The sequence below is a fragment of the Dasypus novemcinctus genome, chromosome 1, assembly GCF_030445035.2.
Source record: "Dasypus novemcinctus isolate mDasNov1 chromosome 1, mDasNov1.1.hap2, whole genome shotgun sequence".
Taxonomy (NCBI): Eukaryota; Metazoa; Chordata; class Mammalia; order Cingulata; family Dasypodidae; genus Dasypus; species Dasypus novemcinctus.
In genome coordinates, this window is record NC_080673.1 from 149,952,964 (window position 1) to 149,958,831 (window position 5,868).

At 39.5% G+C, this 5,868-nt stretch overlaps 1 pseudogene; it reads right to left on the bottom strand.

Annotated features, from left to right (window-relative positions):
• Positions 1–2,140: 2,140 nt before the first annotated feature.
• LOC101422895 (KH domain-containing protein 3 pseudogene) lies at positions 2,141–3,133 on the bottom strand (annotated as a pseudogene).
• Between the last annotated feature and the right edge of the window lie 2,735 nt (positions 3,134–5,868).

Genomic DNA, 5,868 nt, shown 5'->3' on the forward strand with positions numbered 1-5,868 from the left:
AAAAGCCATAAAATGTATCCAAATTGGAAGGAAAAGGTAAAACTTTCACTATTTGCAGATGATAAGAACCTATATCTAGAAAGTCCCCAAAAATCTACAATGTGAGCTGCTAGAGCTAATAATTTTAGCAGAGTGGCAGGATACAAGATTAATGCAAAAAAATCAGGGTTTCTATACACCAGCAATGCACAATCTGAGGGATGAGTCATGGAAAACAAATTTCCCTTTACAATAGCAACAAAAAGAATCAAATATTTAGGAATAAACCTAAGCAATGACATAAAGCACTTGTATTCAGAACTACAATTCATTACTAAAAGAAATTTTAGAAAAACCTAAATAAATGGAAAAACATTCCATGTCCATGGATTGGAAGACTAACTATAGTTAAGATGTCAATTATACACAAATTGATATAGAGATTCAATAAAATACCAATAAAAATTCCAGCAGCATTTTTTAAAGAAATGGAAAACACAATTATCAAATTTATTTGGGAGGGTGAGGGGCTTTGAATAGCCAGAAACATCTTAAAAAGGAAGAACAAAGTTGGAGGACCCTCACTTCCTTACTTCTAGACTTTAAATCATATTACCTAACTACAATGGTAAAATAAGCATGGTGCTGGCATACTGAGAAATATATAGGCCAATGGAACCAAACTGATGGTTCATAAAAAGACCCTCACATCTATGATCAAGTGATTTTTGACAAGCCAGTCAAACCCACCCAGCTTGGGCAGAACAGTTTATTCAACAAATGGTGCTGGGAGAACAGGATATCCGTAACCAAAAGAAGGAAAAATCAGCCCTATCCCACATGTTATACAAAAATTAACTCAAAATGGATCAAAGACCTAACTATTAAATCTACAGCCATAAAGCTCTTAGAAGAAAATGTAAGGAAACATCTTCAAGACCTGGTGGTAAGGGAAACGGATGTGCTCAACTGGTAGAGCTTCCACCTACCATATAGAAGGTCCAGAATTCAAACCCAGGGCCTCCTGCCTTGTGTGGTGAGTTGGCCCATGAGTAGTGCTGCCATGCGCAAGGAGTGCCATGCCATACAGGGGTGTCCCCCGCATAGGGGAGCCGCACACACAAGGAGTGTGCCCCACAAGTAAAGCCGCCCCATGCAAAAAAAAGTGCAGCCTGCTCTGAAGTGGCACCACACACACACACAGAGCTGACACAGCAAGATGAAGCAACAAAAAAGAGACACAGATTCCAGGCGCTGCCAAGAATGCAAGTGGACACAGAAGAACACACAGCGAATGGACACAAGAGTGCAGACAATGGGGAGGGGAGAGGAAAAAAAATAAATAAATCTTCAAAAAGAAAAAAAAGACCCTGTGGTAGGCAGTGGATTCTTAACACTTACGCCAAAAGCACGAGCAATGAAACGTGGATAAATGAAGCATGGATAAATGGGACCTCCTCAAACTAAAACACTTTTGTTATTCAAAGGAATTTGCCAAGAAGGTGAAAAGGCAGCCTACTCACTGGAAGAAAGTATTTGGATACTACATATCAGATAAGGGTTCGATTTCCATTTTATATAAGAAGATCTTATAACTCAGCAGTAGATGAGTAAGCAATCCAATTTAAAAATGGGCAAAAGACTTAACATTTCTCCATAGAGGAAATACAAATGACTGAAAAGCACATGAAAAAATGTTCACTATCACTAGCTAATAGAGAAATGCAAATCAAAATGACAAGAAAATATCTCACACTGCATAGAGCGGCCATTATTTTTAAAAAAAACAAGGCAGCTAACCTAGCCCCGTGGTTAGGGCATCCGTCTACTACACCGGAGGTCCACGGTTCCAACCCCAGGCCTCCTTGACCCATGTGGAGCTGGCCCATGCGCAGTGCTGATGCGCGCAAGGAGTGCCCTGCCACGGAGGGGTGTCCCCCGCCTAGAGGAGCCCCACACGCAAGGAGTGCACCCTATAAGGAGAACTGCCCAGTGTGGAAGAAAGTGTAGCCTGCCCAGGAATGGTGCCGCACACACGGAGAACTGACACAACAAGATGGCGCAACCAAAAGAAAACACAGATTCCCATGCCACTGACAACAACAGAAGCTGACAAAGAAGACACAGCAAATTTTGAAATTCGATTCTTTATTAGTACTCTTTAAGATTCACGCTTGCAAACATTCAGCACTGGGGAGAACACGCTCATCATTCCCCCAGGTTCTGGAGCAGAAGACCTAGAAGAACAGATCTCAAGAAGAGGATATGGGGAAAGGCAGGAAGAGATGAGAGGTGGAGGCGTCTTAGGGACATGGAGCTGCCCTGGATGGTGCTTCAGAGGTAATCACCGGACATTGTAAATCCTCACAGGGCCTACATGATGGAATAGAGGAGAGTATGGGCCATGATGTGAACCAATGTATATGAGGTGCAGAGGTGCCCAAAGATGTACTTACCAAATCCAATGGATGTGTCATGATGATGGGAACGAGTGTTGTTGGGGGGGGGGAGAGGGGGGGTGGGGGGGTGGGGTTGAATGGGACCTCACATATATATTTTTAATGTAATATTATTACAAATTCAATAAAAAATAAAAAAATTTAAAAAAAAAAAAAAAAAAAAAAAAAAAAAAAAAAAAAAAAAAAGAAGAGGATTGCCATGCTCCGGCCCCGCAGCCAAGCTGTCCTAACCTGGTAACTGGGCTTTGGGCAGCTGCCTCCCCAGACTGCAGCTTCCTGACCTCCTGGGCGTGGGCCTCACAAGTCTGATGCTTCCGGGTCTCCTGCACTGGGGCCTTCTCTGAGCTTTGAGCCCGGAGCTGGCAGTGATAGTCGTCTAGGTTCATGATCAACCTGGCTACATCATGCTGGTAATAAGGCCGCCCAAATATCAAAATCTCAGCCTTGCCTTCGGGGTCCCATTGATTCACGGGAAGCAAGGTGTGGCTCACACACTCGACAGGAGGGATGTGCTCTCCATCCCGGCCGAAGATCTCTTCCACTAGCCACGCCTCGACGTGAACTGCTCGCAGATCCTTCAGGAACTCGGAGTGGAACCAGTAAGGCAGATTGCTGAATTTACCGAGCTGCAGGAATCGCTGGCTCTCTCCCTGCTCCAGCTGCACGAGCGTCGATAATTGCTTGGGAGAAGCCATGCCACCGCCAACCCCGTAGGGAGCTGCAGCACGAATGCAAGCCGAAAGGCCCCACTGGAGACAACTGGGGTGGAGGGGGAGGGGAGAGAAATAAATAAATAAATAAATCTTTAAAAAAAAAATAAAAAACAAAACAGAAAACAGTAAGTGCTGAAGAGTACATGGAGAAATAGGAACACTCCTTCACTCCTGATGGGAATAGAGAATGTTACGGTCCCTGTGGAAGACAGTTTGACACTTTCTCAGGAAGCTAAATACAGAATTGCCTTATGATCCAGCAATTTCTCTACAAAGAATATATACAGAAAACCGAAAACTGTGATGCAAAATGGTATTTGTACACCAATGTTCATAGCAGAATTATTCACAACTGCCAAAAGATGGAAACAACCCAAGTGACCTTCAACCAATGAAGGGATTTTAAAAAGTAATTAATAAATATGGTATATATATACAATGGAATGCTATCTTGCTTTAATTAGAAATAAAACTGGGACACATATGACAACATGGATGAACCTTGATGACATTATGTTAAGTGAAAAAAGCCAGACACAAAAGGACAAATATTACATGGTCTCACTAATACGAACTAAATATAAAGAATAAATACATGGGATTAAAACCTAGAGTATAGGGTATTAATCTTCCTCTGAAGGCTGACAAGGTATATTGATGCTTAATATAATATATGTGGAAGTTTTAACTAACTTGACTGTAAAAGTGTGTAAATGGATAGAGTTGATGGTAACACATTATAGTGAGTAGAACTAACGCACCTGGTTTATAAATGGGATTGTGGCTTAAAAGGTTAGTCTAGGGACGTAAATGTCAATTGAAAGAAAGCTAGAGGTTACTCTAGGGACTGAATAGCATAGTGAACCCAGAAGTGGATGAGAATTGTGGTTAATAGTACAAATACAAGAATGTCCTTCTATGAACAGAACAAATGTACATCACTATTGCAAGGTGATAAGAATGTGGAAAAGCATGGGAAAAGCACAATTAATATAACCTATGGATTATAGTTAACAGCAATACTATAATATTCTGGAATCAATGCCAAAGATGTACTATGTTAATAAAAAGGGAGTATGGAAAAAATATACCAAATGTATGCCATAGACCATAGTTAGTGGTAATAGTCTAATGGTATTACCTCATAATCTGTAACAAACATTCCATAACAATGTAGTGTGTTGGTGGAGGGGTGTTGTATGGAAATTCCACACATGTGCATGACTGTTTTGTATGTTCACAATCTCTCTAATAAAAATACATTTTAAAAATGAAAAAAAATATATTGTCAACAAACATTTACTCCAAACCGCAAAAAAAAAAACATAAATGAATAAAATATATTTCTTATCTTCTCAGAAATCACATTAGGCCTGGGATGTCAAACATAAAAATAACTATAATCAATGTGGTGAGTGTCCTAATAGACATAGTTATAAAATTCTAAGAAATCATGATTGGGGGAATAATTACCTCTTCCTTGAGGTTTAAGAAATATTTAAATGTAGAAGTGACTGTTGAGTTGCAACTTTAGCAAAAATATATTTAAATGCTTTTTATAAGATTAAAATATAATTAAAAAGAGATTATGTTCATCACTAAGAACATATGACTTGAAATAGAATGATACCTTTATTAAGGAAAACAAACTAATAATAAAATAGTAAAACTCTTTATATGACTCTCTTACCAGATGTAAAGCAAATCTGTCATAGCGATAAACACAGAATGAAAACAAAAAAGGTGGGGAGACTGAGGTCATGAAAATATAATACACATATAAGACTTTTAAAATAATAACTATCACCTCCATCTCTCATCTTTCAACATACCTGTTCTGTGAGAGGCAAACCAAGATAACTGAGTTTCTTAGTAAGTTTCTTTACTATTCTTCAGATATTACCTACTTAGTACCTACTGCATTCAAAGAAAATAATGCTGTGTGATAAGACTTTCTCTGGTCACCAGAACACCCCTACAGTATTTAAACATTTAAAACTGTAGAGTATGGATATGAAGTTTGGCAGTGCAATCTACAGTTTGAACATTCCTGATAAAATTGAAATGCTAGGTGGGTGAATAACTTTTAGCCCTGTATCTTAAAACAAGCGAAGGGTTGATGAGTTTTATGAATGTTTGGTCTCCTTGATGTGCTTAGGTATGCTGGTGACTGGTCTACCCTAAGCTGGCGCTATAAGACTGAGGACCTGGGGCAGCCTGAGGAAAGGGAAAAAAAAAACCTGTCCAGTGATGCTGCTATTACATTTGTTGGAACCCCAGAATGAAAAGTTGAATCCCCTCTGGTTGGATGAGAAAAGGACTATTGTCTGAGAACTCACAGCTCTTAGGACAATATTCTGTAACCCCAGAACCCTTCTTTATTGTCCATGTACCTGGAAAAAGGAAAAGCACTCATTTCACCCCTTTGATCCGCTTGTTGGCCCCCACTGCATTTTGGTTCAATAAAGAGCTGTATCCTTATATTCTATTTATATTTTACTCTGTAGGTGTCTCTGTGAAAAGTACACTTCATTTCTCATGATACCCTGATACTCTAGCTCTAAATTAGCATATGTATTGAAAGATAATTTATTGATTTCATTGTATGTCAACACTGAATCAGGAATGCTAGGGAATGTAAGAATGAGCAAGATGCTATTTAACAGCACAGTCTAGAGGAAGAGAAAATCTGGGACAGACATTAAAATGGAATCCAA